The 25,340-nt window shown below is 49.7% G+C and overlaps 1 protein-coding gene and 1 non-coding gene across 2 annotated transcripts in view; one reads left to right on the forward strand and one right to left on the reverse strand.

Annotated features, from left to right (window-relative positions):
- Positions 1-11,571: 11,571 nt before the first annotated feature.
- Cpt1a (carnitine palmitoyltransferase 1A) overlaps positions 11,572-25,340 on the forward strand; it is a 60,546-nt gene continuing 46,777 nt past the window's right edge. The window contains exon 1 of the mRNA XM_051145762.1: positions 11,572-11,678. The gene's annotated coding sequence lies outside the window, so the exon portion shown is untranslated. The remainder of the gene's footprint in view (positions 11,679-25,340) is intronic.
- On the reverse strand, positions 17,802-17,937 carry LOC127190193 (small nucleolar RNA SNORA70). The gene has a single exon (XR_007830703.1). It is a non-coding gene; the product is annotated as a small nucleolar RNA SNORA70 (small nucleolar RNA).

Below are 25,340 nucleotides of genomic sequence, written 5' to 3' on the forward strand. Positions count from 1 at the left end.
TTCATCCACCAGTCTACCCACCAACCACTTAATTACCCGCCCACTCATCCTCTCACTCACCCACCAATTTACCCAGCCGTCTATCTTTCCAGCTGTGGGGCTGGGAGGAGCTGGTCTGGAGCAGGCATGGGGTCGAGTTGTGTCCAACCATGGAAATCTTGTCTGGAAAGCAGTAGGAATGGGGACCACTCCCTCCCCTGCCCCTGCACATAGATGCTCGCCATCTTTGCCCACACCAGAGGAGACCATGTCGTCACAACCAGGGTAAACCTCTCTTCTCCGTGTATGATCAGGTATAGCAAGCACTGGAAATTCGTCTTCATCTAGATAAGATATTCCCACCATCTTAGCCCCAGCCAATGATGTACACTCACCCCAAAAGCGTCTACCCACTTCCCAAAGGTTCCCCTCAAACAAATGAGCTGCTCAGTGAAGCCCTCCACCTGAGCACTCCATCACTCTTAGCTGTTCCTACTTCTGGCTTTCCCCCCCTCAGGATCCACCTGGCAGCAGTTGCTGGCTGACCATGCTGGGAAAGGTGTGAGAAGTGAAGTCCAAATTACACCAAACAGGGTTATCCATCCATCCATCCATCCATCCTCCTATACACCTATCTGTCAGCCATTCAACTTACCGTATGCCTGCCCCCCCCCCCGTGTGTGTGTGTGTGTGTGTGTGTGTGTGTGTGTTGTAGGTGGGTGGGTGGGTCTTTTTGCTTTGTTTTGTTTTATTGCTGGCCTCAAACTCCCAAAGATCCACCTGCCTCTGCCTCCCTGAGTGCTGGGATTACAGGCATGTGCCACCATGCCCAGCTAAGAGGTCTTTCTCTTTCTTTTTCTTTTTCTTTCTTTTAAGATTTATTCATTTATTATTTATACAGTATTCTGCCCACATGTATGCCTGCTCACCAAAAGAGGGCACCAGATCTCATGATAGATGGTTGTAAGCCACCATGTGGTTGCTGGGAATTGAACTCAGGACCTTTGGAAGAACAGAAGGTGCTCTTAACCTCTTGAGCCATCTCTCCAACCTGAGAGGTCTTTCTTACCCACCCACTCATGTCCTCTTCCTCCAGCCCATTAACCTGCCTTGACTTTCTCCATGGGAGTTAAAGCTACTACTTAGGACTGTGCCACCAAGTTAGTGTTTATCCTCCATCTCCACCACTAAATCCCAAGCCCTTTTGGTGGAAATCATAGCTTATTACTTTTAAAAGAACGTGTTTGTATGAGTGCCTACATGTGTGCATGTGCACCACATGTGTGCTTGGTGCTCAAAGAAGCCAGAAGAAGGTGTCAGAGCCTCTGGGACTGAAATTACAAAAGCCAGCCTGGCGGTGGTGGCACATGCCTTTAATCTCAGCACTCAGGAGGCAGAGGCAGGTGGATTGCTGTGAGTTCAAGGCCATCCTGGTCTACAAAGTAATTCCAGGGCAGTCAAGGCTATACAAAGAAACCCTGTCTTGAAAAATCAAAAGAAAAAAAAAGAAAGAAAGAAAGAAAGAAAGAAAAGGTTGCCAGGCATGCTGGTGCACTCCTTTGAACCTAGCACTTGCGATGCCGATACAGGCATGTAGGCTCAATTTTCTTAACAAATATATTTTACTATGAACTTATTAACCAAGAGTGCCTCACTTATAACCTGACTAACCTAAACAATAGGAAAAGAAGATTAAAGAATACAATTATGAGGGCTGGAGAGATGGCTCAGAGGTTAAGGGTACTGACTGCTCTTCCAGAGGTCCTGAGTTCAATTCCCAGCAACCACATGGTGGCTCACAACCATCTATAATGTGATCTGATGCCCTCTTCTGGCATGCAGGTGTACATGCAGCCAGAGCACTGTATAATAAATAAATAAATCTTTTTTAAAAAAAGAATACAATAATGAAAATATAAGGGTATCAGTTCCAAGGAACGATTCTCCTGGTGTAATCAGCAGGATTTCTTCTGCTGGAACCTGGAGCAACCAGAACCTGGAACCTCAGCCAGAGCCCGGATCCCCAAAGCCTTCCCTCGAGCTGTTCTCTCTAGGAGCCTCTCGAAGTGGAGCAATGAAAAGCAAAACTATCCCCAATCTCCAAAAGCCCTGCCTTTTGTTTTTGGCTTACATTTATCTCCTCTCAGAATTTGTTCAAGGATGTTTTTCAGCTGGTTAATAACCAATCTCCCCCACATGGTGGTTCGACTTCTAAGGGGATAAACATCACCTGCTCTCTCACAAGTCTTTTTCTCATGCCCCACTTGTAAGCTAAAAAAAAACATGTTTCTATCTCCTTCACAGGCAGATCTATGTGAGTTCAAGGCCAGCCTGGTCTACAAAGCAAGTCCAGGTCTAGGGACCAAATTTGGGTCCTTCACAAGAGCAGCCAGTGCTCTTAACCAATGAGCCTGTGGTAGTCTTGGGTAGAATGAGAGAGGCAGCTGAGCGATCCGTGGATGGGAGCAGGGCAGGGCAGCAAGTAGCGTTCCTCCAAGGTCTGCTTTAGTCCTGCCTGATGGAGGGAGACCTGTAAGCTGAACAAAGCCCTTTCCTCCCCTAGAGCTTTTGGTCATGGTGATTTTCACAGCAACAGAAAGCAAATTAAAGCACTGACTTTCATTACATTTAGTATTTATTGGGGGAGTAGGGGGCCTGAGCGTCGGGTAGAGGACAATTTGCAGGACTTGGTTCTTACCTTTTATCATTTGGTTCTCTTGAGTTTTTTTTGTTTTTGTTTTTGTTTTTTGTTTTTTTTAAGATTTATATATTATGTATACAGTGCTCTGCCCGCATGTACACCTGCAGGCCAGAAGAGGGCGCCAGATCTCATTATAGATGGTTGTGAGCCACCATGTGGTTGCTGGGAATTGAACTCAGGACCTCTGGAAGAGCAGGCAGTACTCTTAACCTCTGAGCCATCTCTCCAGCCCCCTTTTATCATTTGGATCCAAGAAATCAAACTCAGTCATCAGTCTTGGTGGCAAGCACCTTTACCACCTTGTCATCTCACCAGCCTAGTCCGAGTTTCCTCAAACTTTCTTCAAGGCTTTGAGTTTTTTGTTTTTTTGTTTTTTAATTGGCATGGTGGCACACGCCTTTGACCCCAGCACTCAGGAGGCAGAGGCAGGTGGATCTCTGAGGCCAGGTTAGTCTACAGAGCGAGTTCCAGGATGGCCAGGACTCCACAGAGAAACCATTTATTTCTTTTGCATGTGTGCATGGTGGTGCTGCATGTGTGTGTGACATGGCACCATAGGGAGCTCAGAGGACAACCGCGGGAGCTGGTTCTCACCCACTATCTTGTTCGGGGGGGGGGGTTCTTTGTTATTACCACTGTGTGCATCAAGCCAGTTGTCCTGTTAGCTCCTGGTGATCCCCCGCTCTCTGTAGGAGCACTGGAATTAGACACGTGCTCCCATGCCTGGATTTCTGTAGACTCTTGGGATGTGAGGGATTTGAACTCAGGTCCTCACACTTGTATGGCAAATGCTTTACCCACTGGGCCATATCTCTGGGCCTTTTTGAGGGCTTTTATCATGAAGGGATGTTGAAATTTTCAAATGATATTTTTATTAATTTTAAGAACATTTTAACACTGCAGATGTTGAATTTGCCAGATGCCTTTACTGAATCAGTTGGTGTAACATGGTTTCTGTCCTTACTTACCTGTTGTGTTTCCCCCTATCGATTTGCTTATGTTGAACCATCTTTGAATGCCTGAGGCAAAACTGACTTGTAATTGGGTGATCACGAAGTGTGAAAAATCCCAGTGTGAAGTGGAAGTTTCTGGTTTCTTTAAAAACTCAATTGTGTTAGGCGATGCTTTGCCGGAAGCTGTCTGGGTGAGTGGGGTGTGATTTTGGCCAGCTGAAAACATCCTGGGTGGACTCTGAAAAGAGAACATTAACAGAAGGCCACAGTCAGTGAGAGCTCTTTGGCACTGGTATGCCTTGCAGTGGCTTATAGCGCTTCGCTGGTCTGTGTCTCACTACGCTTCCCTTAGAAAAGAGAAACATTCCAAAGATCTCCTCCTGGCAGTCTGGCTGAGTCTTGTGGCTCCAGCTGACTTGTGCTGACTCAGCAGAGTTTTGCTGTTTCTGCTGGATCATGCTGCTGCTGCTGCTGCTGCTGCTACTGACTCATGTTGCTGCTTGGTGTTTGCTATTTGACCGGACTGCTGGTATCCTGCCAACTCAGAGTGGAATCATCCTAAGGAAACTACATCTAAAAATGTCCACATCCCCTATTAACCTCCATTCTCTCCTACCTCTGGTCGGTGGGTTGGAAGGGAGGTAGACTCATTTAAGAACCCTAAATAAAGTACATTTTTGAAAAATCTAAGCCTACACTGTTATGTTCTTTTTTTTATTTTTTGGTTTTGTTTTGGTTCTGGAGACTGTCTTAATTAGGGTTTTATTGCTGTAAAGAGACACCATGACCACGACAACTCTCATAAAGGAAAATATTTAACTGGGGCTGGCTCACAGTTTCGGAGGTTTAGCCCACTATCACGGCGGGAAGCATGGCAGCAGGCAGGCAGACATGGTGCTGGAGAAGGAGCTGAGAGCTCTACCTCTGGGTCTGAAGGAAGGCAGCAGGAGACTGTGTGCCGCAGAGGGCATGGCTTGAGCATAGGCGATCTCAAAGCCCGCCCCCCGCAGAGACACACCTCCTCCAAGGCCACACCTACCGCAACAGCGCCACACCTCCTATTAGTGCCACTCCCTACAGCCAAGCCTGAGTCTCTGGGGACCACTCCTATTCAAACCACCGCAGAGGCAATGTCTCTCTATGTAGACCTGGCTGGCCTGGAGCACTCTGTGTAAACCAAATGGCCTTTAATTTATAAGAAATGGATTAAAGGAGTGCAGCACAACACCCAATTTGCAAGGATTTCTTTGAGAGTGTTTAGTCTGTGTTCCTCAGGGTCACACCTGTCATCAAAGCACTTAGTCACTGGGAGACCAGAGGAGCAGGAGTTCAAGATCAGCCTTGGTTACGCAGCAATTTTGAGGCCAGCCTGGGCTTCAAAGACTCACTATCTGCCATTCTTCTTTTGTTTGGTTTTGTTTTTGAGGCAGGGTTTCTCTTGTAGTCCTGTCTGGTCTGGAACTCCCCGTGTAGACCAGGATGACCCCAAACTTGAACTCTCAAAGATCAGCTTGCCTCTACCTCCCAAGGTGCCACCATACCTGTCCCATAACATTCATTTTCAAAGAACTCTTCCAAAAATGTTTTTATTAAAAAATAATTAAAGATTGGGCTACATAGTGAGATCCCACATCATAAACAAAAACAAACGAGCAATTTAAGAAAGAGTCTAAGTGGTATTTTCTTAAGATTCTTTCAATTTTTATTTTGTGTGTATGTGTTTGTGTCTGTGTGATTCTGCACCAGGTGAGTGTGAATCCCCTGAAGCTGAGATTAGTGGTGGTGTGAGCACCCGGCGCAGGTGCTGGGAACCCTGGTCCTCTGGAAGAGCCCTAAGTGCTCTTAACCATCTCTTCAGCCCCTGGTTTCTAGTTTTATTCCCCTATGAGCCAAAAACACAACAAAAGCTAGTTTTGATCTTTTGTATTTAGTATGCCTTTGTTCTGTGGCCTAGAGATGATTCCTCGAGCTAGCCTTAAGCTTGCAGCAAGCTTCTTGCCCCAGCCTCCCAAGTGTTAGCATCGCACGGTTCAACTCACTCTGTCTGTGGCAAGAATGACCTTAACCTTCTGACCCACCCGCCTCCAACTCCTGAGCCCTGGGCTGGTAAGCAGGCACAGCCTTGTTTGTACAGTGCCAAGGATCAAACCCAGGGCCTTGTGCTTTGCAAGGCGAGCACTCTCTACCCAGCTTCACATCCCTGGGCCCTCAGGGTGGGGACAAAGGACAAGCGTACACGCTGGGATTCCTTGCTCCCCTGTACTAGGTCTTTTTTTTTTTTTTTTTTTTTTTTTTAGAACATATTCAAATGCATTTCAAGGCTGAGGGGAATAGCATTTGCAAGTGGAACAGGATAAAGCACCCATAGAAACACCAGATCCACAGCTTATAGAGCAGCAGCCAGGGCTACCTAGAGAGATCCTGTCTCCACAAATAAATAAGCAAGCTGGGCACAGTGGCACGAGCCTACAATCCCAGCACTAGGGAGGCAGAGGCAAGAGGATCTCTGTGAGTTCGAGGCTGGCCTGGTCTACAAAGTGAGTCCAGGACAGCCAAAGCTACACAGAGAAACCCTGTCTTAAAAAAAACCAAAATAGACAAATAAATAAATATTCGTTTGAAAAAGAATGCCAGCAGTTACCCTTGACACACAGAAGCCAGCTCATTCCTGCCCACAGTGGGCCCTGTGATGTCCTGTAACCTGTCCCAATTCCTAAGTCACCCATTCTTAGGCCCTTGGTGGTCTGAGACATTGCATCACTTGGACTCTGGTCCCTTGCTCTTAACTGCTGAGCCATCTCTTCAACCTTTCTTTTCTTTTCTTTTTTTTTTTTTTTTTTTTTTTTTTTTTTTTCACACCAAAGGAAAGCACAAGGAAATTTTTGTTAGAGTTTTAAAGGAAAGCCCCAGTGCAGGAAAGCTGTGTGTCTCAGTAGAGGACCAGAGTTCAGTCCCCAGCATCTCCACAGGGCAGCTCACAACCACCTGTAAATCCAGCACCAGGGGACCTAATACCCAAATCTGACCAAGTAAAAGGTTTAAAAATCTTTAAGAGTAAATAGATAAGCTGGGCGTGGTGGCACACGCCTTTAATGCCAGCACTTTGGGAGGCAGAGGCAGGCGGATCTCTGTGAGTTCGAGGCCAGCCTGGTCTACAAAGCAAGTGCAGGACAGCCAAGGCTACACAGAGAAATTCTGTCTCAAAAAAACAGAAAAAATAAAAATAATAAATAGATAAACTGGGCAGTGGTGGTGCACACCTTTAATCCCAGAGTTCATGAGACATAGGCCGGTGAATCTCTGAGTTCAAGGCTAGGCTGGTCTACAGAATGAGTTCCAGAACAGCCAGGCCTTCACAAAGAAACCCTGTCTTGAAAAACATATATATATATTTATATAAAGATATTTTAAAACAAAAACTCTAACGACAGGGCTTCCTGCCTGCCACCTGCTTCCTCTAACCCCACAGGCATCTTGACACAGAAAGCCCTGTCACCTACTTAGCTTGAGCCTCAACTGGACACAGCCCAAACTTATCTGGGGGGAAGTCTCATTTTGGGGGGACTGTCTCATTCCATTGGCCCTTGGCTCCTCTGCAGGAGTAGCTCGGTTGCTAGAGTAGGGTGCCCAAGCATCCTGGCCTTTGTGTCCAGCCGCACCCAAGCTAGGCCTGCTGCTGCGTGTCTGCAATCCCAGGTGGTGGTGGAAGGGTCGGGGGTTCAAGGTCATTCTTGGCTGCATAATGAGTATCAGCTGAGCCTGGACTACCAGAGACTGTCTCAAAAAAAAAAAAAAAAAGTGGGGTGCTGGGGTTGGAGCACTCACCTGCTGCTTCCGCCAAGGAGCCAAATTCAATTATTCCAGCATCCACATCATAGTTCACAATCGTCTGTGCTTGGTGCGCTTCGTGTGTGTGTGTGTGTGTGTGTGTGTGTGTGTGTGTGTGTGTGTGTGTGTACCTTTTCTTGCTGAGCCATCTCCTCATTTCCTAAAGTGACGAAACTGAGGCTCATAAGGAACAAGGAGGGGCCCGCACAGACAGTGCTAGCCCTGGCTCTTGTGGCTTCACTTTTTTCCCTTCTGGGACAACAACCACCGCCAAGCATCCCTTCGCTGGGTACTAGGGGAGGGAGGGCAGAGGAAAACAGTGGAGTCGTTGCCCTGAAGGGGAGCATGCCAGGCACCTTCACAGGACGTTTGTACTCTCTGCTGGGAGCACCGGGTCACAGGAGAAGCCTCGTGGATTCCGGCTTCCTCTCCCTGTGCCCATCCAGAGCCTTGGGTTTGTTTTCATTGTGACGTCTCCACTGTCCTCATGGAACCTGCTGACGCTGGCTGAACAAATACTACCTCCGCTATTGACTCAAAACGTGTACAGCGGCTCAAAGTTCAAGTTCAGGGGAATTTGAGGCTTGGAGTAAGAGGAAGGGAAAGTTCTGGGATTACAACATCCTTTATTGTGGAATAGGGTTCCCTCAAAACTATGTCCCATAGCCAAGTTCCCCAAAATCTTTTTTTTTTTTTTTTTTTGGTTTTCTGAGACAGAGTCTCTCTGTGTTGGCCTTGGCTGTCCTGGACTACTCCAGGCTGTCCTCGAACTCACAGCAATCTGCCTGCCTCTGCCTCCCGAGTGCTGGGATTAAAGGCATGCGCCACTATGCCTGGCTAAATTTTCCAAAATCTTAAGTGCTTTGGATGAAAGCCTGTTGGGTATTGCCAGCAGGAAAGGAGACTGGGGAGGTGGAACATAGCCATGCTCTTGGCAAGACAGTGGCGGCTTTGAGAATTAAATCCCTGTTATCTGTATTAGGTGGGATAATTAGGGTTGAGATGTGGTTTGGCCTACTGTGTGTAAGACCTTGGCTTCGAGCCCTACTACTGAAAAAAAAAAATATATATATATATAACATATGAGGGCTGTGGTAGCTCGGTGGTACAGCGCTTGTGTAGCATGCAAGCAGGCCTATGGTTAATCAACGTATTCTTTTCATTGTCCTCAAACTTGATACATGGGCAAGTGTGCATCACCATACCTGCCTTATGTGGTGCAGAGGATGGAATCTAGGACGTCATGCATGCTGGACAAGCACTCTAATGTACACAGAGCTACCTCCCCAGGCATGGTTGGGTTTTTCTTAGATTAAAAAAGAAGTGTGTGTGTGTGTGTGTGTGTGTGTGTGTGTGTGTGTGTGTGATGTATCCTCGCTCTGGGGAGGGTATGTACACACGAATGCAGGTGCCCATGAAGGCCAGAAGAGGGTGCCAGATCTTAGGAAGGGGAGTTACAGGTGTTTGTGAGCTCTGCGATGTGGTTGCTGGGAACCAAGCTTTGGTCCTGGTCAAGAGAGTATCCTGCTCTTAGCTGTTGAGTCATTTTCTCCAACTCTGTTTTTGTTGTTGTTGTTGTTGTTGTTGTTTTGTTTTGTTTTGTTTTTTTTTTTTTTTTGGAGACAAGTTTATGATATAACTGAGGTTGGTCTCCAATTCATATACAATCCCTGGCATCAATCTCCTGAGTACTGAGATTACATATGCAAGCCACCACAAGGCAACCGTGTCCATCGTGGGCAGCTGTCACAGTCTATGCGATTAAAACTGAGGGAAAAATGTGAAAAATAACCTACAGAGTTGAGAAAGGATATCCTAGCTTTGGGGCCAGGTCCTGGGATATTTCCAGTGCTCAAGGAGTTTAGGTTAGGGCCCGAAGCTCCCCACCACGGCACGGGGGAGGTGGGGTGGAAGAGAGAGGGAGAGGGGGAGGGAGGGACAGGGAACGGGGAAGGAGGGGGGAGGGGTTGTGTCTTTAAGCTTTTTATTAATAGCCACCCCGGGAGCTGAAGTCCCTGGGAGCAGAAACATGGTGCGGGCCAGAGGAAGGAAAATGCGGTCCTCCACAGCATAAAACCAGTTGCAAACGGTTCTGGCTCTTTATGGTACCTCCCCAGGGCACAGGTACAAGAGGCATGAGGCGCCTGGGCGCTCCCAGCTGACTAGGTCCCCGCCTCTGCTTCTGCCCCGCCTGGCCTGCAGGTGGCACCGAGGTGGCGGGCAGGGAGGGCCCTCGGTCAAGGCTGCAGAGCCTCCCCGGACAGCCTGGGCAAAGGGCCAATCCAGACGGACGTAAAGCGGGACATCAAGAAGAGAGGAAGTGTCCTTGGGTGGGGGATGGGGGACCGGTTAGCGCTGGGGTTCCCGGAAAAAGAGGAAGGGCATGTAAGGTGAACGCAGTCCACGCTGTAAAGGAGCCTTAAGTAGGGATCGGCAGGAGGTGACGGGAGAGCCACCAATGCAGACGCAACAGGGAGCAGTGCAGGACCTAGACTCCTGCTTCTAGCGCGGAGAAAGGCTCTCTTCGCCAGACAAGCCTCAGAATAAAGCCGACTAACCAAAACAATGAGATGAAAATAAGGAGGCTCTTTTCCGTTCCCACCTCAGATCAGGTCGGGTGGATGGCAGGAAGTGTTTCCACATAGCACATGTCACACTTGCCTCTCTGCTTCCACGCGCAGAAACAGCTGCTCAGAGAAGGCTGCTTAAGAAGACCAGTGTAGCGTGTGTCCCTAAATGTCCTTTGGAAGCCCGTTCAATTAAATCGCAGCAGAACCATGCAGCCAAGGGAAAGACTCCGACTATCTGCGAGTCCCTTCACATAAACTAAGTTTAAAACAAAACACCAAAACAAAACCTCAAAGCTACACGGAACAATCGCTTGGCCTTCTAAAACAATGTGTGTGTGTGGGGGGGGTGGGGGTGGCGAGAAGGGGGCAGTGAGACACAGCAACAGTTAACCATAGTTGGGGGCGGGACCAAGCGGAACTTTCATTTTCTCTTCTGAACCCTTCTGCAGCAACACAAGGACAAATGGAGGCAAGCAGAGCTCTCCGGTGACCAGGCGTGCTTGATCTCAGTGTGGTCAGTCTTCTTTCCTCAGCGCATTTATGGAGTGGTTGCTGTACGCAGGGCTTGGAGCTGCAGCCTGGGAGGGCGCCCCACCCGGTGGCGGGAAGAGGGCCCTGCTGGGTCTGGCCCGGCTTCTCTGCACCCTACCCACATCTAACCCAGCAAGGCTGTCCCTCTTCAGAGGTCGCTCTGCACCAGGTTCCAATCACTCCGCTCCCGGCATCCAAAGAGTAATTCGGGTCTATTGGTTTTTGACACTGAGACTTGAATCCAGGACGTTACACCGGCCAGGCATGCGCATCATGAGCTACACCCCAGACCCTAATTGCTCGGTAAATGAGATTAAAAACAAACAAAACAAAAAACAAACAACTACAACAAAACAGATGGCTGAGCGCGGTGGCAGGCAGATCTCTGTGAGTTCGAGGCCAGCCTAGTCTACAAAGTGAGTCCAGGACAACGAAGGCTACAAAGAGAAACTCTGGCCAAACACACACACACACACACAAAACAGCAAACAAAAACCACCAAAAAGCAAAACAAACAAACAACCCAAAACCAAAAAGCAGATTCCCCCGCCCCCCCTCCCCAGCCAAGAGTGTGTTGGCCTCTGGAGCCAACCTGCCCCAGGGTGACAAACATCTGTCACTCAAACTTGGGACTTGGGCTTACTTCTTCACTCTGTGATATTAGGCAAGCCATTCCTTTCCCGCCCCCCGCAACGCTTCTATCTTTTTTTTTTTTTTCAATCAACCAAGCCAAAAGTCTGGAGCAGGAACAGCATAAGCCCTGCAGGGATGCAGAAAAGTTTATGTGCCGGTGCGTATAAACTGCAAGTGTAAACCAGACATGGTGCAAGGTGCTTTTATAGGCATGGCCCTAATGAGCTGGCCCCTTTTGTAGATGAAGAAACTGAGGCTCGCAAAAGCAATGACAGCTGTTGACAAGCTCTGCTCTTAGCCTCAGTTTCCTTACGGGACTCCTCCCGTAGCCCCGCCCCATCCAGGCCCCGCCCCGTCCAGCCCGCCCGCGCCGCAGCGGGGGCCGGGCGCAGCCAATCACCCGCAGAGCGCGTCGGTGCGCTTGTCCTCGCCCGCCCCGGCCGGGACTCCGCTCTCATTCCGCCGCCGCCGTCCGCAGACTCGGTAAGACAGCGCGTGGGTAGCGCTGCGGCACCGCCCTGGGCCGGGCGCGCGGGTGTCGCCCTTGGGAGCGCCGTGGGGAACCCAGACTGTGCCCGTGAGGTACGCGGGAGCCACGCATTGGAGAAGCAGAGGGCACCCTCTTTCTTGCGCAGTGACGGGTCTAGAGATCCCGGGGCGGGAGGAAGGATGCTTGGTCCTCGGACTGGGCAGGATGCCTCCGCCCGCGACGCGTGGGGCCTCGGCTCCTGGTGTCCTGCCCCACAGTGGGTTCTCTCTGCGCGTGGATTTGGGGTCCTCGGTGCACCACGAAGGTTGCTCAGGATTAGGCATGACTCCTTGGTCCCTGTTCAGTAGGGGCGCATATTCCCTTTCCTGTCCCATCCCACTCCCGACTCCGCGGGTGACTTGGGGCCAGTGTGGACGCCAAACCCTTTTCTAGCCCCATCTCACTCGCCACTTTGCAGGTGGATTGGTTTCGGGGTCCGTGAGGGTCGGGCCCAGCAGTAGGAAAGATGCTTGGCCTCGGGACTTGGCAGGTGGCCGGTGCCCCCTCCCGGCGCGAGTCCCCGCAGTGCAGCCGTCAGGACACGCCCTTGACGCTGAGACTTGTGTTAAGCACCCCTCACTTTTGAACGGGGTTCAAGGACAGGTGGGTGTCCACAGACTGCCCAAGGTCGCGCCAGGACCGGAGCCCGGGAGGGTGGGGCGTCACGTGACCTGGTCTGGGCGAACTTGGCAGGGGACAGCCCGACGGCGCTTCCTGGGCAGCCCCGAGATCCGCTTGGCTGTGTCCTAAGAGCCTGTTCCCTTCGTTTTTCTTCATCTTCATGTTGTGAATCCTGGCCTGGCCTTCGTTAATGCCACAGAAAACAGATGATTGCTGATGTTTTTAAGGTGTTAAAAAGTTCCTAGTATGACCCAGGCTAGCTACAGATCAAAGTCATCAACTCCCTGACAACTCCCGGCTTCTTTCTGTTCCCTGCATTCAAATAGTTTATCCAAGGACAAATTTTGGTTGGAAACTGCTAACTTTGGAAGTTCGTAAATAAAATGAAAGTGAGTCTAGAAGCCTTTCGGAACGCGTATTTAGTTACAGCATTTTCTAGCACAGGCGTCTGGTTTCTGGTCATTCCTGATATTCAAGCGTGTTTATCTCTGTCAAAACCGCAAGCCAAATGAGCAAAATACAGCGTTGGCCTTTTATTTGTGCCAGCAAGCATACATTACCACCACCACCATCGCCTTCCATAGTCAGTAGACTCGGGGCTCCCCGGAGGACGGTGGTGCGGGGGACAGTGCTTGCCCCCCGGCGAGTGCAGGGCAGTAGGTAGGTCTGGGCACCATCCGCTTCGGTCTTTTGCTGAACTGGCTCTGCTGCAGCACCAAGAGCTTTTATCATGTAAATTACTGTTTTCTTAACTACGAAGCCTCGCTAGACTTAACCATACACTTGAATTTTGTTTTTTACCTATATACTTAATTTAAAAAAAAAAAAATTAAAGTAGGGTCTCACGTACCGCAAGTTGGCCTCCAGCCTGCTATGTAGCTAAGGTTGGCCTTGAACCCCTGAACTTCTTCCTGCAAATGCGCCCCCCCCCCCGCCCAGTGCTGTGATTATAGCCGTGCACCACCACGCCCGGCTTTGAACTCTATCTTAACCGTCTCTGGAATCAAACCCGGTCAAGTTTTGTATCAGAAGTGGCCGAAGCGGCTTCCTCCTGCACTAGACAAAACCTTTCGAGTTTGAGCTAGAAAGCCACCTGACTGCAGATGAGGGAGAGAAACCCCTCCCTTCCGCCGCCGCTGCTCCTGGCGCGGACCCAGTGGTCACGGAATGGGCAGGCCTGGTTCTCCCGGGAGTTTGGGGCGCTGGCCGGAGCTTACCCAACCCTGATTCCTCATGCCCATTTTGCCCATTCATAAAAGCGCCGCAATTTTGACTTTTTTTTTTTTTTTTTTTTTGCTTGGGCTTCGCAGTGAAACCCTTTGAGACACGGTGCTGGCCAGCCGTTTGTGGCAGGCGGCATCTATCGCCGGACAAAGCGGGTCGGTGGCTACCCGGGCGGCGCACAGGGATGGCAGAGGCGACGCGCGCCGGCTCGCTCCGGAAGGCCTGCGTGGGCTCGGCCGGTGGAACAGGATCCGAGCGCCCCGGACGCGCCAGCATGGGGGCGGGGCTCTCGTAACCTTTCCCCTACTTTTCTCAGCCGTCACGTGACTCTGGCTGAGTTTAGGGGGGGGGAAGGGGCGGGGCGGGAAGCCGCGGTTGCTAGTGCCCTTCCCTTTCCCCAGCGCCTTGAGTCTTGGTCTCCAGGCGGTTAGAGCTATGGGGCGCTCCTGTACTTTGACCGTTTGAAGTTGGTTTTTTTCTTTTCTTTTTCTTTTTCTTTCTTTCTTTTTTTTTTTTTGGTCAGAAAATGTCCAGTCACTCTGCATAGATATTTACGGGTAGACCAAGAGTTCTACGGCTGGTGAAAGCCTGCATTTGAATTAGTTTAGACTAAAATGGTAGGACAAGGTGAATCACTCTGAAGTGTGTTTAGCAGATCTCCCTGAGGAGGGAGGAGCGCTTAAATCCCGGAGTTCTGGGACAGCCTGGGAACATGCGGAAAATAGGGCTCCAGTTCAGGAAAGAAGAAAAGGGGTGAGGAGTCTTAAGCTGGAGGCGCGCCTAACAGGCTTATAAAAGGATTACTGCACACTTGAATTAATGCCAATTTAAGCTTTTCTTGCAAGAATGCTGCTTGTTAGGAAAATAAGCCTGCTGCCAAGCCTGTGGACCTGAGTTCTATCCCCGAAGTCCCAAGAGTGAAAATTATCCCGATTTCTGTACCTGTGCTGTAGCTTGTATTCACCACCACAAGTAAATACGATACGTGTTTTTTGTTTTAAGTAAAAAACAACACCAGCATATTGTGCAGTTTAAAAGGGGAAAAGTGGGGATGCTCTGCGGTCATCCCCTTACATGGTAGCTGTTGCAGAGGAGTTTCTTCAGGACTGTGATGGTGTGTAACTGTACCGTCCAGCGCTTGGGAGGTGGATTAAAGGATTTCAGGGTTCAAGGCCAGCCGCCACCACCAGTGCGTTGGAGTCCCAAGTGGGATGCACAAGAGCTTGTGTCTGAGCCAAACCTGGACTGCGCAAGCTTTTGTTTTTATTATTAAATTTCTTACTTAACACAAGGAGTAAGTTCTACTTGTTGATTTCAAATATTTGTTGCCCTTTGTACCCTTCACCTTGAACCTCATGTAAATATTGAGGCGGACATTGGGTCCTCGCTGGTCCCTGGGCTAAGGCCAGCTTTGCCCTGTTTAGGTAACGTGGCTGCCCGGTTCTGAGAAGTGCCCACCTTTGCCCTTTTTGTGCGAGGAGTTCTGACCTTCAGGAATGTTAATAACAGTGGGCATGCTGCCCGCTGAGGGGCCCAGCACCTGGGTAACTGCCTGCTTGGAAGGTTGGGAAATAGGGTGGCCGTTGACCTTGCCTAGGAGGAGTGTCAACCCATGTTGCACACAGACCCATTTAGGTAAACTGTAAAGAAAGCTTGGCATGGAAAATACCCATAATCCCAGCGTTTGGGGCTTGGATGCTGAGGCAGGAGGATTCCACGGCTACATAGCAAGACCTCGTCTCAAGTAATAAAATGAAACAAAACAAACCAAAAACAGTAAAGCCAGGCTTAGTTGTCCTTGCCCAGCCCTTCGGAGGTGGAGACAGAAAATTAGGAGTTCAAGATCAGTCTCAGTGGGTATGCCTGGTTTAGGGCTAACCTAAAATCCTGTCTCAAAAACAAGAAAAATAAAATACCGTGTTATAATACACTGGTGTTGGTGGCTTGTGACACTTAGGAGCACAGGTATCTAGACTTTCTGTCCCCCTCCCCCTCCGTGTGTGGTCAGAGCTGAGTGAGTCTGCCACTTCTGTTTAAGTCCTTCCCCCATGGCTCCCTGGCATGCATGGTCACACTCTCAGGCATACGAATACTTGCTGAAGGAAAGACAGAAGCTGGGGTGCCCTTTCTCCACTGGACTGATCCAGCCTACTGATATTAGGGGGATGGGGAGTCTTCTGGAAGTTTCATTGGTTGTATCCCTAGGAGTTCCTGCCGGGGAGGCAGGGATCTGAGGAAGTGGTTAGCCCCCTGCCTCAGTGCACTTCCCCCATGCTGTTAAGTGGCAATACCTGCCATTCCCATGTCCAGCCACCAGCTCTCTGCAGTGATGTCATCCACTGCCACCTGTACTGGCTTCCCTTAGGGGTCCCTTAGCTTTGAGTAAAGCCAGGAATAGAGAATTCAATGTAAGCCAGGAAGGAGGTGGTGGTGCACGCCTTGCACGCCTTTAATCCCAAGAGGCAGGTGGATCACTGTGAGTTCGAGGCCAGCCTGGTCTACAAAGTGAGTCCAGGACAGTCAAGGCTACACAGAGAAACCCTGTCTCAAAACAAAACAAAACCAACCCCCCTCCCAAAAAAACCAGAGAATTCAACATACCTTGTTATGATGCCCTGTGGGGATATTCATATGCCAGCAGGGGCAAGCACAGTGAGTGACTCCCCACATCTCTGTTCCCCCTTGAAACAGTCTCACCAAGTAGTCCTGGGTGGCCTGAAACTCACTATGTAGATCAGCCCTTTATGGAACTGCTTGCTTTATTAAGCGTTCACCCCTGGCTTCCCTGCAGCATGGGAGGTCTACCCTGGAGTCCACTGTGCAGTGTGGGTCTAGCCTGAAAAGAAACGAATGAGCTGCCCCTCATTAGTCAGAGTTGTAAGTTGGGCTGGAGGACCCCATCCTGCCATTGTGACATTGAGATAGGTGGGGGTGTGGAGGAAAGAGCAAGGACAGACACCCACTTTCTTGAAGGACAGGTGTTGACCCCACAGGCTCCTGCTGGAATGGCGGGAGTGCGGCCTTGAATTAAAGGGCCCTTGCCGGGCCTTGCACTCTGGCATCCTTCAGTTGTTGGGAGCTGAGGTGCTCTGCGCTCCCTTGTGCTGATGAAGTGTGCAAGAGAGGTGAGGCTTGTCGGTGAGGGCGAGGTCTGGAAGTGAGCCCAGATCTGTGGTGTAGCCACTTTCTCAGCTAGGCCCCAGTCACCCACAGTCACAGAGCAGGGCTCTTGGTGGTGACCTCACCCCGGACCCCCATACATGCACACTGAGACTGATGGTGTGAGCATGGCTGGGTGGGTCTTCATTTCCATCTGTAGGATGGCAGCTCTGATACCTGCTTTCCTATGCTCCTTGACCCCCACGAGACTCCAGTAAGGAGTTAGGTCTCAATCTCAGCATTCAGGTGGCAGAGACCTGCAGATCTCTAAGGCTGAGGCCGGCCTCATCTTGTGATAGTGTGACCTATGCACACTCTCTTGAACTTGTTTGTTTGTTTGTTTGTTTTACAAGACAGGGTCTCTCTGTGTAGCCTTGGCTGTCCTAGACTCACTTTGTAGACCAAGCTGCCATCGAAGTCACAGCAATCCTCCTGCCTCTGCCTCCTGAGTGCTGGCATTAAAGGTGTGCACCACCATGCCTAGTGCTTAATGGGTGAAGTGAGATGTTCTCTGTGACCCTGGGTGACTTCAGCGTGACCCCATGACTGTGAGGAGAACCACAGGCCCCTAACAGGATGCTGTGTTGCTGAGGTGCAACATTCAGTACGTTGGTTGCACTCACCGTGCTTTTTTTTTTTTTTTCTTTCTTCCTTTTTTTTTTCTTTTTTTCTTTTTTTTTTTTTGAGACTGGCTGTGAGGCTTATTGGCGAACACGTATGGTGTGGGACTCAGAAGTGCAGGGCCCCTCCTGTCTAGGGGGCCACAGTTGATGGATGTACGTGTATCCCCAGCCATCAGGGATGAACGACTTCTTGGCTTCCGCCTCTTCAAACCCACCTGCAGTAAACTTAAAGGCCCACTTCTTTGAGATGTGGACCTTCTCTCAGCCAAGGAACTTGAACTTGGCCCCTGGAAGGACCTCAGTCACACTTCTCTGATCATGGACCTGCTGGCCTAGTCACTGAACCCTGGCGACTGTGCCCTGGGGTGTCTCAGAGGCACCCCACAAACCTATCTGGTGGAGCTGAGGTTGGGGACATCGCGGCATCAGAGGCATGGTTATCCAGCAGAAAACCATCTCAAAGGTTCCTTGGAGCAGCATAAACATGCCACAGACTTCATTAGCTACCAGGAGGACTGGTGTTTACGGCCACTGCCTGCCAGCCCTTCCATTCTTAAATAAGCAGAGCTGGAGTCAGTGAAGGTATTTTAATACAGGTTTTAGCACAAGAGTTATGAGGAGGGAGAGGCGCTCTGAAGGTCAGATGACCCATCTGAGAGCATGGAGAGTTGCTGAGTGAGCCCCCATTTTCTGTTCTGTTTGGTTTGGTTTTTGAGACAGGGTTTCTCTGTGTAGTCTTGGCTGTCCTGGACTCACTTTGTAGACCAGGCTGGCCTCAAACTCACAGAGATCTGCCTGCCTCTGCCTCCCTGAGTGTTGGAATTAAAGGTGTGTACCACCACTGCCTGGGGTTCATCTTACAGTATTTTTTTTTTTTTTTTTAATTTCTTTTGCTAGGGGTGGTGGCACATGCTGTAATCCCAGGGCTCTGTAGGCAAAGGAAGGCAAATCTTTAGTTCCAGGCTAACCAGGGCTACATAATGAGAAACCTGTCTTATCTTTTATATATATACATTTATTTATATTTGTGTGTGTGTGTGTGAGAGAGAGAGAGAGAGAGAGAGAGAGAGAGATTGAGTGAGACTCGCTTGAGTGCAGTGACCTCTGAGTGTAAAAGAGGAGGTTGCACAGTCTAGAGCCGGAGTTAGCGGTAGTTGTGAGCTGCCCCACGTGGGTGATGAAATTGAACGCAGGTCTTCTGCAAAGCTGGACATATTCTTCGCCCCCAAGCCATGTCTCCAGCTCCATCTAACCGCTTTTCTTTTTAAACCTGGAGGTGGCCTGTGGCCTGTGACCCCTGTCCCTGTAAACCAGAACATTTGTAGATACAGGTTCTAGATGCCAGTGTCAGGATTGCAGTTGGACAGGTTTTCCAATTGTCACTATGTTCTGAATTGCTTGCATTGCTTATGCCAGGTCACTGAGGTGGCAGACATGTGCAGGGTGCACAGGAGAGCCCCTGGGGATCTGGGGACATTTGTGGGAGCAGTGAGTGGTATGAGAAGTTTGATCTCCTTGAGCTGATGGATAGCTGCATGCCCCTTCCTGGCAGTGAGAGCGCAGGCTGGCATTCTGTGTTTCAGAGTGGAAGGGGTAGACAGCCGTGTCAATGTGAATTTCTCTTGTTATTAACAGTTTTTTGACATTTGTTTTTTGTGGTGGTGGTGTGTGTGTGTATGTGTATGTGTGTCTGTCTGTGTGTACCAGAGGACCGTTTGTAGGATTTGATTCTGTCCCTCTCCTGTGCATGTCCCTTTGACTTGGCACCAAGAACCACCTCCTGCTGAACCGTCTTGCTAGTCCCCTTCAGTATTTTGTCTTGTTTTATTTTTTGTCTTTTGTTTTGTTTGTTTGTTTCTGTTTTTGAGACAGGGTTCCAGAACTCTCTTTGTAGACCAGGCTGACCTCGAACTCACAGCAATCCACCTGCCTCTGTCTCCTAAGTGCTGTGATTAAAGGCCTGCGCTGCCACTGTCTGGCCGATTTACCAGTTCTTAATGAAGCTGTATAGTATAAAGCCTACATTTGAGTTTGCTTTACTTGTAACTTTCCTTTCTTTTTGAGACAAGGTCTCACTCGGTAGCTCTGGCTGGCCTGGAACTGGAGATGTAGACGAGGCTGACCTCAAATGCAGAGATCCACCTGCCTCTGCCTCCTGGGATTACAGGTGAGCACCACCACACCTAGTCTTTATTATTATTTTTTTAAAGTTGAGCCAGGGTCTCACGTAGCTTAGGCTGGCTATGTAGCCATAGATGCCTTTGTGTTTATGATCCTTGCTGGGCGGTGGTGGCACATGCCTTTAATCCCAGCACTCAGGAGGCAGAGGCAGGTAGATCTCTGTGAGTTCAAGGCCAGCCTGGTCTACAGAGGGAGCCCAGGACAGCCAAGGAGAAAACTTGTCTCAAAAAAACCAAAAAAAAAAAAAAAACAAAAAAAAAAAAGTATGATCCTCTCACCTTCCCCTCCCAAGTGTTCAAATTAGAATGGTTCAACATCATGTCCAGCTTGAATTTTGACAGGGTGCGGTAGGTGGGAGTTCTGTTGTTTTTGGGGGGAGAGGTAGATTGATGATTGAAACTTAATTTTTTTTTACCATCCAAATACTAGCCAGGCCTGACCCTGCATACCTCTTGAGATCAGACTGGCCATAGAGCATTTGTTTTCTAACCTGACCTGAACTACTGTGTCCAGCCAATCAGTGTGAGCGGCTTATGGTGATATGTCTTATTGTGGGAAAGTCTCCCATGGCTGACTTATATAATGCAAACAGAGACTGCCCAGCCAGGAAGTCAAGATACAGCCTTTTTGAGCTGGGCGTGGTGGCGCATGCCTTTAATCCCAGCACTCTGGAGGCAGAGGCTGGCAGATCGCTGTGAGTTCGAGGCCAGCCTGGTCTACAAAGCAAGTCCAGGACAGCCAAAGCTACACAGAGAAACCCTGGCTGAAAAACAAACAAACAAAAAGATAGAACCTTTCACAGGGAGGGTGCCTTGCTGTGACTGATCTCCTGCCACTCACACCCCAAGTGAGAAAGGCGTTGGAAAACTGATAGCCAGTGTGACAGAGTTTCCAAGGTGGAGTCTTTGGAGCAGGGTTGTTGAGTGTCTTGGCTTGGAGATGGAGTTCTTTTTTTTTTTTTTTTTTTTTTTTTTAATTCAGTTTTTCCAGACAGAGTTTTCTGTGTAGCTTTGGCTGTCCTGGACTTGCTTTGTAGACCAGGCTGGCCTCGAACTCACAGTGATCCATCTGCCTCTACCTCCCGAGTGCTGGGATAAAGATGGAGTTCTCGTAGGCACGCTAAGTCAGTGCGTGGGCCTTGATCTCCCCCTCCACATCCTGCTTTCCACTCTTGTCCAGGTCCCTACCCGCCCAATGCCTTCTCTCATCCAAGGATGTAGCATAAGAGGTCCTCACCTGAAGGCAGTGACCCTGAACTCTCTTTACAGCAACTGAATTGTACTAAGATTTCTTTCCTTTCCTTGTACCCCAAGTCCACCAAAAGCACAAGGTATGTGTGTCTCATTTCTATCAGCATATAGCAATCATACTCAGGGTTTTCAACCCCCCCTTTTTTTTTTTACTCTATTTATTTCATTTTAGTTATCTATATATTTTTGGTTTTTCGAGACAGGGTTTCTCGGTGTAGCCTTGGCTGTCCTGGATTCCCTTTGTAGACTAGGCTGGCCTGAAACTCAGAGATCCACCTGCCGCTGGCTCCTGAGTGCTAAGAGCCTCTCTAAGCACTCCCAGGAGTTAGTTACCTGTGATAAGGGAGCCCACCGGCAACACCTCTGAGGTCTGCCCAGGGCCAGCGCAGGGCTCATCAGCCTGGTGCTGTCTCTGGTCTTCAGTGAGGACGCCTGCCATGTTCCTGGATGCCCTGCTTGGAATTCTGCTAAGCTGCCACTTCCCGTGGGCAACCCTTTCTCCAAGGATTTCCAGCGGTTGTTTACTGCTAGGCGAGATGGACAGCTGGTGAGGGATTAGAGCTGCAGGCAGAGCTTGCTCCTGCCTGCCGGTGAATTATGCAATTCTGGTGGGAAGCTAGGCAATACTGATAGAGTTATTAGCCTGGTCCAGGTTCGTAGTAATTGAATTTTCCTGCTGGCTGTCATCTATCATTTTGGCTACAGCAGTGACCTAAGCCAATGCAGGAATCTTAAGTTGGCCTTCACTGTCACAGCCACCACTGCCCCTTGGAAGGAAAGGGCATGCCTGTTGGAGCTGGGGCCTGAACCTGATTCCTGCTCTGTTGTTGGCTTGTTGTGACCTTAAGCTTGTGACATCTAAGTCTTTTTTTTTTTTTTTATTAATTTATTTATTTATTTTGGTTTTTCGAGACAGGGTCTCTCTGTGTAGCCTTGGCTATCTTTGACTCATTTTGTAGACTAGGCTGGCCTCGAACTCACAGAGATCCACCTGCCTCTGCCTCCCGAGTGCTGGCATTAAAGGCGTGCGCCACCACGCCTGGCTGACATCTAAGTCTTGTTTTCCTCATTAGTGAATAAGGACAGTCGTGAATTCATTTCTTAGACTTATAGTTAAGAGCTTTGTTTTGTTTCATTTTTGTTTTTCAAGACAGGGTTTCTCCGCAAGTCCTATCTACTTTGTAGACCAGGCTGAGCTTGGACTCAGAGATCTGCCCACCTTAGCCTCCCAAGAGCTAGGATTAAAGGCGTATGCCACCACTTCCCAACTTGTAGTTAGAATTTAAGGAGCCAGAAGGACGTAAAACAAATTAATAAAAAATATGTCAGGAAACCCTGTGTAGTGACCTATGCCTTTAATCACACATGGTAGGCAAAGGAAGGTGGATCTCTGTGAGTTCCAGAACATACAGGACTACATAGACCCTGTCCAAAAAAGAAAGAAAGAAAGAAAGAAAGAAAGAAAGAAAGAAAGAAAGAAAAGAAAAGGGCAGGGGCTTAGGAGATGGCTCAATCAGTAAAATGCTTGCTATGTAAGCAGGAGGACCTGAGTTCAGATCCCCAGCACCCACATAAAAAGCCAGGAGCAGTGGTGCACATATGTAATCCCAATACTGGAGAGGCAGAGACAAGAGGATCCCTGGGGGCTCGCTGACTAGCCAGCCTAGCTAAACTGAGGCCCTCTGGGTTCCCGGGGGGGGGGGGGAAGACCCTGTCTCAAGCAATAAGGTGGAGAGTGAGCCACCAATTTGGGCACATGCATTCATACACATGAACACACACACAAAATGGGGCATTGTTTGGTGTGTGCCAAGTAGTTAGCCAGATATGGGTATGCCTACATTTTCTTTGCCATGGAAAACATGAAAAGGAGCCCGCCTGCCATCTACGCTGGCTGGTGTCGTGTGAGTCACCTCCCTTCCTGTTGTCGTTTCTACCTGTCTACCAACCTATCTCGCTCCCCATCTGTGGACTGCAGGGCTGTGTGGAAATACTCCCTGGAACACGGAGGAGCCTATTTGCATAATTCAGTTGCTTGGAAGCCTGTCATCCCTGGGCTTACTGTTTGATTTATATGACGGACACGGTTTCCACACTGCAGTTTCTCTGGCATGTGCCAGGTTCTGGCGGTGTGCTGGGCCTCTCCTGAACTTTCCCCTCCTTTCCTAGTTGGCTGCCTGCTTCAACTCTGCAGCCTCAGGGAGCTACAAAAAGGGCAAGGACGCTGAGAGAGCCTGGTCTGCGAAGGGAAGTGGGTCTTCTCAGGGGGGGCAGCTTGGTGGCACGGCCAGTATTAGGGCTCATGGGCTGACCTCGGAGGGGAAATGGTTTTGCTGCAGAGGGGCTGGCTATGGTGGAGAAAGGAAGCCCAGCGGGCACGTCCCATCAGCAAAGCACAGAGCCGTTTATTTAGCTAAGGACTGGAGCTCGACACCAAGCCACATTGTGAAAATGAAGTCAGTCTTAAGTCAGCAAGATGCCTCAATGGGCAAATTGCTTGCTGTGCAAGGCTGGTGACCTGAGCTCAACCCCCAGATCCCATGTACTTGTAGGAGAAACAAAGTGACTCCTCAAAGTTGTCCACTGACCTCTCTACACATGCTCAGTAGCAGGCACTCCCCCCCGTGCCCCCCCTGTATCATGCACACAGACCCACACAATAATAAATAAAAAAATTTCAAATGAAGACCGTCTATGCCATGCAGATGTGGCGCACATCTTTAATCCCAGCACTCGGGAGGCAGAGGCAGGTGGATCTCTGTGAGTTTGAAGCCAGCCCGGTCTACAGAGTGAGTTCCAGGACAGCCAAGGCTACACAGAGAAACCCTGTCTTTAAAGAAGAAGGGGGGGAGGAGGAGGAAGAAGAGGAGGAAGGAGAGGAGGAGACAGTCTTGGCAGTGGCAGGAGAGATGCAGTCTGCAGAGTTCTTGGGCTTCAATCAAGAGCATTAAGTAAGATCCGTGTCTTTGAAAAGCTTTCAGTTTATTGGGGAACGATTAAGCGAGAGCGAGGGCCCTCTGCCAGAAAGCATAGGTGAGCTGAGTGGCTGAGTGTCCTGAAGCATCGCTGTGCTTTGGGACTGTGAAGTCAGTAGCTGGCCAGAGAGCGGGCTCTCTGAGGGAGGGGCGTATTTAGCTAAGTGTGATGAAAGGTGAGGACAGGAGTGACCCAGGAGGGCTTGAGGAGATGGATCAGTCAGTAAGGTGCTTGCCTTGCAAGCCTGCGGACCTGAGGAAGGTCAGGCATGCCAGTGTGTACTTGTAGAGGCAGACAGAGCAGTATCTCTGGGGCTTGCTGCCAGCCAAGCCAGCTAGCCTAATCAGCCAGTGAGAGCCCAGGCTGGTCAAAGAATAACAAGGAACATAGTCCTGAGGAACAACACCAGGGTTGATCTCTGCCACACACACACAGACACCAAGAGTCTAGCGCAGTAGAGATCTCTGGTGTGTACACACACACACACACACACACACACACACACACACACACACACACACACACACCCAGAATCTAGTGCAGGTGGAGATCTCTGGTACACACACACACACACACACACACACACACACACACACACACACACAGAATCTAGTGCAGGTGGAGATACAAAATTGCAAGCTGGGGGCTGATACTCATGTGAGCTTGGTTTTCAGTTCAGATCTCTCGTTCTGCATTTTGGTGCTCTGGACAGCGGATTACAGTAAGGGGCTTAGGGCTCTGTCACAGTGTTCCCTGAGAGGCCCTCCTGGGCTGTGGGGCCGGTATATAGATGGTGTCGGGCCTAGGAGGGTGGGGGCACCTGCATGTTCCCAGGCAAGGAAGTTGGCAGGTGATATTTGGAGGTGGGCAGTCAGGACATTAACACTGTCACCTGGGGCAGGGCAAAAGCCCAGGCCTCCACACCTGTGTCTCAGAAATACTTTTGTTTCCTGACACCAGGTACTAACCCCTAGTCCTAACAGGATTTTGTTTGTTTGTTTGTTTGTTTGTTTGTTTTGGGACATAGTGGATGTATCTCTGACTGTCGTCCTGGCACCTAGGGGGTTCCTGCCACAGCAGCCACCTGCAGTTTCGCCCTGAGCCATTGTGAGGCCACAGGGCAAGAAACCAAGTTGTGCTGTGAACAATCCTAGAGGGGCCTTTCTTGTGTATCCTGCCAGACCTGCTTCTAGGGGTGGAGTGTGCAGTGTTTGCCTACAGGGTGTAGCCATGTAACCTTTTCCTTCTGGTTTAGAATTTTAGTCCAAAGGCTAAATAAAGCTAGGTTTGGTGGTGTATTCAGTAATCCCAGTATGGGGATAGCCACAAGTTCAAGGCCAGCCTGGTCTAGATAGGGAGTTGCCCTTGCTGACAGCTTGGGAGAAACAGTGAGTGGCAGAGGGGAGGCCAGAGCCCTCTACCTCCATCCATGTTTTCCTTTTACCCTTCTTTTCCAGCCTGTGTTTTTGTGGTTCTCGTTTGCACGTGGGGCCCAGGTGTACGGCCTGCAGCACAGTTACTTCCTTGTGGTCCTAGTGTAGACTTTGCGTTCAGGGACACTCTCTCTTCCCCCTGGGCTGTG

The sequence above is a fragment of the Acomys russatus genome, chromosome 5, assembly GCF_903995435.1.
Source record: "Acomys russatus chromosome 5, mAcoRus1.1, whole genome shotgun sequence".
In the NCBI taxonomy this organism is placed as follows: Eukaryota; Metazoa; Chordata; class Mammalia; order Rodentia; family Muridae; genus Acomys; species Acomys russatus.